Raw genomic sequence first — 10,485 nt, 5'->3', positions numbered from 1 at the left:
GCTGCTTCCATGAGTGTTCATGGTTGATCTGAGCAAAATGAAGTCTATGACAACTTCAATATTTTCTCCATTTATATGGATGTTGCTTACTGATCCAGTGGTAAGGACTTTTGTTTTCTTTACATTAAGGTGCAACCCATAGGGAAGGTTGTGGTCTTTTATCTTCATTAGTAACTATTTTAAGTCCTCTTGGCTTTCAGCAAGCAAGGTTGTATCATCTGCATATCACAGGTTGTTAATGAGTCTTCATCCAATCTTGATGCCACATTTTCTTCATATAATCCAGTTTCTCATATTATTTGCTCAGCATGCAATCTGAATAAGCATAGTGATAGAATACAACCCTGGGGCACACCTTTCCTAATTTTAAACAATTCAGTGTTCCTTTGTTCTATTTGAACATTCACTTCTTGGTCTCTGTACAGGTTCCTCATGAGCACATTTAAGTGTTCCAGAATACTCAGTCTCCTACAAGACTGAAAATAGGGAACTAGAGATATCAATTTGCAATGAAGTCAACTACCAAGTAAAAATAGGAAATAGTAGAGATACAGAGCTTCTAAATGTCTAAGAAGTCAAGTAAATTTCAAGATAAAACAGACTGTTTTAAATTGGGAAAAATTAATAAATGACAGGGTAACCTCAAAAAAATTAATAACATTCACATCAAAATTTAAAAAAAAAGAAAACCAGAAAAATTTAGTAAATATTAACACAACAGAAATTAAGAAAATGAAAAAGCCCACAAACAAAATGAAAGTGCAGAAAAGTACATGGTACAGAGAAACAACACCCCCCCCAAAAAAATACAGCAAGATGACAGCAATCAATTCATACCTAAGGATTATTACATGAAATGTAAATGGAGTAAATATACCAGTTAAAAGACATAGCAGAATGGAGATGAAAACAGGATCCTTCAATATGCTTGCTATAAGAGACACATCAAAAAGGTGAAGACAGCCTAAGTGCCCATTAACAGAAAAAAATGGTTAAACAAACTTTGGTACAAACACACAATGGAATATTATGCAATTAAGAATAACAATAAATCTGTGAAACACCTCACAACATGAATGAACCTGGAGGACATTATGCTGAGTGAAATTAGTCTATCCCAAAAGGACAGATGTTGTATGAGACCAATGTTATAGAAAGTTGAGAAAAGGTTTTCTTAAGAAACAATCTGAAAGCAGAAGTGACCAGCTAGAGTCTCAGGCTAGACAGGGACCAGGCTCATAAGTGAGGTGGCAACTAGTCAGGAAGGTTAGGCTGAGGGGATGATCCTGCTGGAAGTGAACAACCGCATCATTGAGGAGAGACTTGAGCTGGCACTCAAGTTTGATAATGTGACCACCAGAAATAAACCAGAAGCAGTAGAAGTAACATTTGCAGATTTCAATGGGGTCCTCTATCATATTACAAATACTACTGGAGACAAAACAAAAGTGATGGTCATTGTTTCTTGTAAATTCTGTAAGGAACTTCAGACACACGATGCTGGTGAGTTATTAAAGAGTTTAATATGGAAGCTTCTTGATGAATCCAGAATCAGGGTACAAGGTTTCTTTCCTGTGTGACCTTGAAAAACAGCCTGCCTCTAAGGATTCCATCATCCATCAGGCCAGCATGTTGAAACGAAATTGTTTTGCTTCTGACTTTGAAAAGTACTTACAATTTCAAGAAGAGAGCAAAGTAGGAAAGACCAGGCCAGTTATCCTTTATAGGGATGATTAGACCATGAATGTTGAGTCTAAACGATGTAGTCACTGTACGGTAGTCTTCAGCACAGTATTTAAATATGATGATGATGTGGTCATTGTAAAGATGTTTATTCAGGAATTCAAGAAGGATGCAGTGTAAGCCGCATAGTCCCACAGGTCCTCTGTAGCCACAGGAGCCCCCTGTGGAGCTGAAGGACACTGATGTCACTGTGGACGACAGCATTGCTATATTACCTTCATGCTGTTCCCTCACCACACCAACACCAGTGTCAGAAACAGCACTATCCATATGACTCATGTTTCAGGACTACCTGCAGTAACACATCAAGTGCTTAAAGGCCTATATTCACACACTCATGCATGCAAAAACATCAGAATTCCTCAAGGTGCTGAACTGTGCACTCCTAGAAGCTGAGAAAAAAGAAAACAATCCAATCACGGAAAAGACGTTTTCATCCCGCTAATACTCAGACACAGAGGAAGAGTCGCCTGATAACTGGAGACTGAAACACGCGCTACTAGATAGTCGTAGCTTTTAATATTGTACCTTTTCAGGTTCTTAGGGAGCCTACATTTGGATTCCATTTTGTACACGTTTGGAAAATGTTCTGCAGAAATGAAATGTGCTTGCAAGGACTTAATAATTCCTGAGAATCCAAAAAAATAAACAAAAAAAATCTAATTCCACTTGATCAACTTTAATTCCTTTTCTTCATTCCTTCACCCCGCCCTTCACTCTCCTTCCCTCTTTCCCAAGTTGTTTAGCTTTGCAATGTGTTACTGGTAATGAGTTGCAGGATAATGAAATATTAACTTGTATTTTCCTAAGTATTTGGGTTCAAAATGAATATGGTTGGGATCATTAATAAAGAAAATCTTTCTATTGTACTTAAAAATAAAAAAAAAAGTCAATGATGGCTGGTGTGGAGGAGGAGAAAGGGGGGAAGAAATTATCCATGGGTGAAACAGCAGACAATATACAACAAGAAGGAGGTTAGCAGAGGAAAGATGAAGGTAGTGGGAGACAGAGAAATGCAATAGTTAATAGTATTGATCTCTGTTCAGTTTAACTGATGGTACATGGAGGGGACTGTGATCATCGTAATGATGCAAAGTATATGATTTTCTGAATGTAAAACTGATGATCTGCTCTGGAAACCTTCACTCAATTCCCAATAAGAAGTTTTTAAAAAATAACACTAGTAGAATTCAGATGAGTGGCAAACATTGAGTTTTTGCTGAATTCAGAGATTAGCTTTACTTAAAGTTGATTTAACTGAATTTTTGAAATTTAGCCAGAGGCCCAAAATAATAGTATTTTGATAAATTTAGTAAACCCAACTTGTGTATATAAATATAACCAAATTTATGAGCCATGAGACCCTTACTAATTGTATAAATAAAAATAACACATTGTAGAACAATTTTGCAAGAACCAGTTGCCATACTACAGTTGAGACTTGATAAGTAACAAAAGGTGAGAAAATTGATAGTGTGGATACTACAATGAATCCATTTCCAAAATAGAATCCAATCTAAGCACAAAGCACTTCTAAAATCAATTTGGATGTTTATTTTACCTCCATATATAATCTCAATAATACGTTTAACAAATTGTAAAACATTCTGAAGATTTACTTAACTGATGTTTAAAATCAGTATGATAATGGTATCCATTAAGCTATATTTTTGGAAAGGGAGTAGTATTCATCTTTAACACTTAGACTCTTCCAAATAACTGTAAATGGAAAATCAAGCATTCTTTGAGCATACCTGCACACTCTAACTTTCCATGGGGGTGACAATTGGGCATGCTGAAAATCTTGGATATAAGATTAACTATACTTGGAGTCTTGCTCTGAGGGGCCTTGAGCAAATCATTCAGTCTTTCTAGTATTCTGTTTTCTCATTTTAAAAATAAAAAGTGAAACAGATTAGTGTTTCAAGATTTTCATATTTCATGGACTACTCTCCACTTTAAATATATATTAGCTATGGTTAGATATGGTATCCTAGTATAGCGCTGTGGGTTAATGCACTGGATGGCAAAATTGCTTTGAATTACAAGGTCAGTGGTTCAAGCTTACCAGCTGCTCTTCAGAAACCCTATACAGAGTTGTTATGGGTCAGAACTGACTCAACAGCACTCACAACAACAACACGGTTAGATATGAGAGTTTAGCCAAGTAAGGAAATTAAAAACTGTCATTTACTTTCACCTTAGAGTCCTGATGTTTCACTGTGGGTTAATATACTAGACTGCAAGATTGGTTTGAACTGCAAGGTCAGCAATTCAAACTCACCAGTCGCTCCTTGGAAATCCTGTACAGGATCTCTGTGAATCGAAATTGACTCTATAGCACTTAATAACAACTCTCACGATTATTTCATAAAAAGTAGAGAATTTTAGATCCCAAAAAATTTAATAAATTTGGCTTTATGAGACTCTTTTCCCACATAGACCATATTTTTCTTGAATTTTATGATTTTATTATAAAGGTATCAGCCTTTAGAATAGCATTTGGAAATCCTAGATCTTTGCAGCGCTTTTTTTTTCTTTTTACTTGACCAAGAACAACTGTCATATTAACCTAGTCTCTAATAACAACAAAGATTGGTGATCAAATACGTAAACCTTGTCTCTGAACTCAGCATTATTCAGTGCTACTCACTGACTTTTTCTGGCTTTCCATTTCTTTATTAAGTCTTCATAGAAATCCCTATTGAGAAATACTAGTTTCTAAACTTCTTTTCTCTCTGCATTGCTTATAACCAGGAGATAGGGTTCACTAATAGTTTTTTTATTTACCCAACTCTGTTGTTTCTTTTTTTTTTTTTTTCATTTTACAAGAAATATAAAGATTCATATCATTTCAAGTGCTCAGTTGTCATATGTCACTGGCAGCTACAGTATAGGACATCACAGAAAGTTCTACTTGTCTAAAATCTACACACCTGAATATGATTTGTTTTTTCTTATATCCAAAATTGCTGATTAAGAAGTGTGAGAAAACAGGGGTCTTTTAGCTTGGTATAGTCACCCACTGAGTTACTCCCTCAAAGATACTAAAAAATGGTTACATTTTGTTTCAGGGATTTTCTTAACCCTGAATGTTTTTCTTTACTACATCTTTATTTGACTTTATTTTTCTTCTTATGTAACAGAGAATAGCCAAACATAGTTTATGATTTTAATTCCTTGAAATCAAGGTTCCTCTCCTGTTCCAGGTTCCAGAAGGTGAAGGATTTGGGGAAACAGCTGCTGTGTTCGGAATACCCCACATCTCCCCTTGCCCTGTCCCTCCACATCCCACCTCCTCACCCAGTCTCAGTTTCCATGCAGTCTGACAGGCAAATCAGCCAAACAATCTCAAATAGTCTCCATCTGTTCACTACCTAATCACAAATTAAATCAAGCAAAGTAAACACATTTCTGGGAGAACTAGGCACATTTCTGTAGTGGAATTGTATGGAAACATCTCCCCACACACCTTCCACAGCATTTGTTTCTGAGATTTGTTATTCTTTAAGGTCTTTTCAGCCCATACTGTAATTAGCATTGCAACTTTCACTTATTTTAAAAATGATTATCTATACAACACACACACACACAAAAGAAAGATGAAGCTTTTGGTTATTTGGTTAATTTAGTCAATGGAGTTAGTCACAGCAGATAATTAAGGCTTCATCTTTAAAGAAATCATTCAGAGAATGAATTACTCTGTTAAGTTACCTACATTGATCTCATTCATCAGATAGTGGGCATTTCATCTAATGCTGTCTGGAAAGAGGATCTCTACAGCTCTATTACCTCCCACTTCCTGCCTTCCCATTCTTTTCATTCCTCCTCTATCCTCCCAGCCCCCAACCCTATCAGCAACTTCACAGTAAAACTAATGTTACTGGTTTTTTAAAACAATTTTTCTGGAAAATTATACAGTGTTCTGCCATTTCTAAAGTGTGTCAAATCAAAATCAAAGAGTACATTAGCTGTTTCAGGATGCAGAGCCAAGTACCAATATCTAATGAAGTCTGAATTTCAATTTTTAATGTGTATTTATCACAAAAATCTTTGACAAAAGATCCTATCTGTAGACACTATTCATAGCAGCTTAATCTTTGTTGTTGTTGTTATGTGCCATCGAGTCGGTTCCGACCCATAGCGACCCTGTATAGGGTTTCCGAGGGTGTAAATCTTTACGGGAGTAGAAAGCCTCATCTTTCTCCCACGGAGCAGCTGGTAGTTTCGAACCGCTGACCTTAAGGTTCGCAGCCCGATTCGTAACCACTACGCTACCAGAGCTCCTTAGCAGCTTAATCTAGTCCCAGAAAAGGAAGTCAGTTTTAGTAGTTACAATCTCATACCATGCAAGGTTCCTATATTTTTTAACATTTAAATCAAAATGGAAACCTCTTATGTAATCCAAAATCTATACATGAGATTTGTTCCCTACTTTATACTTTTTTGAGGTTTTTCTTACAATTAAGGGTTTTTTTTTAGGACAATGGTAGCTCAGTGGTAGAATCATTGTCTTCCATGAGGGTCACCTGGGTTTGAATCCCAGCCATTGTACAACATGCACAACCACCACCTACCTGTCAGTGGAGGCTTGTATGAAAATATGATGCTGAACAAGTTTCATCAGAGATTCCAGAATAAGATGAACAAGGAAGAAAAACCTGGAGCTCTACTGCTGAAAGTCAGCCATTGAGAACTCTATGTATCACAACCATCCAATTATCCATCTATAACGGTGATGTCACAGGACCAGGAAGCTGCCATCCATCAAGGGACTATTAGTGGGATGTTAACAGCAAATCCTTCTGAAGACCTATCAAGATTTCATCTGGTCTTAGTGGTGCTCTGCTTGGTTCTGCCTTTGGCACACATCACTTCTTGCTCTCTTAGTTTCAGACCCTTTGGCAAATTTAATATAATGCCCATTTTACTACTGAGTTGTTTTCTTCATTTTTAGTTTCTTCCTTACATGTAACCTGATCCCCAATGAACTATCCACATAGTCTTGGTCTATTATGATTACTGTTGTATGTTTCTGTTATTTGCATTCAATTCAGTGTTACTGGTTACTGCCTCTAATTGGTCTCCTGGTAGCAATTCCACAAGTTCGGCTACAAAACTCTTTCTATAGATAGTGTGCTGCACCGACCTAGCTTCTCACTGTGTCTCAAATTTTGGATTTTTTATATGAAGCACAACTATTGCTCCTTTTAAATTTCTAATCTGGAGAAGCATACATAATTAAAAGACCAGTGATTCCTTGTACTTGAACGTAACCAGTGGCATAGGAAAAAAATTTTTTTAAAAGAGCTGTATAGCCAGATCTGGCCATGGTCTAGCCTTGTATCTTTCTGGCTGCATGACTTGTGGTGATATAATGAGCCTCACTGATCTGATAACTCATCTATTTAGAAAGATAATATAATAATCTGTAACTCATAGGGTTATGGTATGAATCAAAAGGGATGATGTTCTTTGAGGGCAAGGACTGCGTCTTTTTCATCTTGGTATATCAAGCACCTAGTATATTGTTGGAAGAAAGTAGGCACTCACTGAAATTGAAAAAAAAAAAAAAATAGCAGGTGAATAGATGGATGAATTTGTTACTAGGTAATGTTGCTCTGTAGGATAAGCCCTGGACTGCTAACCACAAGGGCAGAGGTTAAAACCCAAATGCTACAGCTAGAAAACACTAAGCAAGGTTGCTATGGCACTTAACTACAACAACATGAAGATGTTGAATAAAGACAGATAAATATTTTTTATTATAATTAGAACAAAAGAAAAGAGTTCAATATAGAAGGCTGCAAACCTTAAAAGGAAATTGAAGGCTACAATTAATTTAGATCCTAAACCAAATCTAGGACCTAGGAGTCCAAATCAGTAACACATCTAATAACAACACTTTCTAAGTATTTCTGAACTTACTAATAGGGTTAACTATCATCATTACAACAATAATAATAGCAGCAAACATTGGCATAGCATTCACAATGTCCTAAGCACTTCCTGTGTATTATTTCATTTTATCTTTAAAAATGATCCTAAGATTTGGGTACTAGTATTGTCCTTAGGTAAGGAGCTCTGGTAGCATAGTGGTTAGGAATCGGGCTGCAAACCGCAAGGTCAGCAGTTCAAACTACCAGCTGTTCCGCGGGAGAAAGATAAGGTTTTCTGCTCTCGTAAAGATAAACAGCCTAGGAAACCCTGTTCAGGGTCACTATGAGTCGAAACCAACTCCATGGCACATAACAATAATTATCATTAGGTACAGAAAGGAAAAGTAACATCACCAAGATCACACAAATAACATGTGACCAAGCCCACTGCTTAACCACTATTTCCTTAAGATCTGTTCAAAAGTCGTATTATACAAAAGTCTTGATTCTACTTGTCTCGCTTGCTTGCTATAAGCTACAGGAGAGCTCACATTTGGCCCTATTCAATTTTCAATACCCAGAATTCAGACAGTGTGTGATCCATTGTAAGTAACTGAGTAACTGAATTAATGATATTTCAGTCATAAACTTTGTTTTCAGACATCCCAATGAGCTCAATGAAAGATTGTTTCTATCCCTCCCTTTCCCCTACTCACCTGGCTCCACTGTTTATCATAGAAGTTCTGGCATTTCTAGTTCAACTTTCATCACCATCACTTTCTCCTAACTTCTGAGACTATTCTATCAGCACATATGTCCAATATTCTGGAGTTCTTGCTAAGACATTAAATCATATATTATGTGAGAGTGGCACCATATTGGCAAATTTTTCCTTTTCTAATGTTCTAATTTTCTTGATTACCACATTAAAAACCAATTCCTTAGATACTTTTCTGGATTTTGCTGGGGCATGTTGACTTGGTTCTGCAGCTTCTTTGGGGGATAGTCCATTTCCTCTCTTTGCAGACTCAGGACTTCCACACCTGTATTATATTGTAGCTTAACCATAGTTAGTCTTCTTTGGCCAAAAAGAGAGTTGGTCATATGTTCTGAAGGTAGTTCATTTTGTCTTTCAAGGCAGAAGCTTCTGCAAAGTATTCAGAAAAGTTAGCCTTAAAGATGGAAGCAACTTCCACAGAACCAGAAATCACAGAGGGGTCTTTCTGGGGACTTCAATTTTTTAGTACATTGGCTCAACTATCCCCATTCCAATTGTAAGGTCAAAGTGCTGTTGAGAATTCAAACTTCTGTGATATCCTGCTACTCTTGTAATTACATTCTGAGTTTTAGACTCACCTTTCTCTGGTCTCTGTTTGCAGATGATTCTCACTATACACTTCCCTTTGACTTTCACACTTGACCTTGAGTTGTTGAGGCATCACTCTAAGTCTATCATATCCAGCGAGGGCCCTCTCATCTCACAGTTCTTTAATAGCCACTTCTCCAAACTTCTCAGAGGCTTGGGACAGCCATTGCCAGTACATTTCCATTTTTCACTATTCCAGTTCAGCAACTACGAATGCTATCACAGTTCTAACACTGCAGTATACCAGGCTGTCATTAACAACCAGGGACAGCATGTGGCTGATTATCCAGCCCCCAAATTCCACTTTCATATCTGCTTCATAGTATCATTCTTGGTGGCATGTAAATCAGGTTCCTATAAAATATAGCTTTATATTCAGGTTTGAGTTAGAAAAGTTTACTGAGGATTGCTCTCCATGCTATATCTGTAGGTGAGTGAATAAAGTGAGATTTAACAAAGAGAGGACTTGAACTATAAAGCAGTCACATCATAAACCTTTGGTGACCCATAGTAGCTGTGAAGCTGGACAGTTCTTCACATTTGCCCAACCTTGTACTCCAAACTCAACTGGCTAGGAAGTGGGCTTCACAATAGGCATCTTTCTTCAGCTGAGAGCATTCTGAAAGAAAGAACCTTCAATATGACCAGCAACTGGAGAAGGGGTGTTGGGCATCACTGGCATTGTCCACTACTCTCTGATGAGATGGTATATTCCTTTAGGTATATGATATTATCATATCCATACTTGAATGGTCAGTTCCTAGCATAATAACTGTCATAACAGTTAAACCAGATGCCATTGAGTCAATTTTGACTTGTTGCAACCCCACATGTGTCAGAAAAGAACTGGAGAATATTTCAAAAACTAATTTTCCAGAAGTAAACTGTCAGGACTGTCTTCTGAGCACTGTTGGGCAGACTGTAAGCTCCAATCTTTCAGTTAGCAGTCAAGAACATTAACTGTTTACACCACCCATTTTTCTTCTACTCAAACTTTAAACATTTGTGTTCTCCAAGGTTTTCTCATAACTCCTAGTATTATCCCACCAAAGACCATTATCAGTTATAGATTGCATTTGGCACACAAGAGAAGCTGAGATGAGGTGGTTGCACAAGACAGGAGTTTATTTTTCTTTCATACCAGGATTGCAGAGGAAGGCCATCCTGAACCGGTACTGATGCCTCTCAACCTTTCTCTCAAGGTCTGTACAAGATGGCTGTCACAGCTCCAACCAGAATATATGCTGATACTCAAGCATCAGGAGGACAGAACAGACCAAGAACTAGTTGTGCTGGTCATCCTTTTTAGAAGTAGTTATAGAATCTCCATTCAACAACACAGTACTTTTTTTTAGAATAGCCAAAATCCTATCACACAACCATATTCATCTGCAAGGGGGATGTTGTTGTTGTTGTCAGGTGCCATCGAGTCGGAACCGACTCATAGCGACTCCATGCACAGCAGAACGAAACAATGTTCGATCCTGGGCCAACCTC

At 37.3% G+C, this 10,485-nt stretch overlaps 1 pseudogene; it reads left to right on the top strand.

Moving 5' to 3' along the window:
- The first annotated feature begins 1,280 nt into the window (after window positions 1-1,280).
- Window positions 1,281-2,188, top strand: LOC102842285 (annotated as a pseudogene).
- Window positions 2,189-10,485: the final 8,297 nt, after the last annotated feature.

This window comes from Chrysochloris asiatica, unplaced genomic scaffold (genome assembly GCF_000296735.1).
Source record: "Chrysochloris asiatica unplaced genomic scaffold, ChrAsi1.0 scaffold00012, whole genome shotgun sequence".
NCBI classification, from domain to species: Eukaryota; Metazoa; Chordata; class Mammalia; order Afrosoricida; family Chrysochloridae; genus Chrysochloris; species Chrysochloris asiatica.
This window is presented reverse-complemented; position numbering and strand designations above follow the sequence as displayed.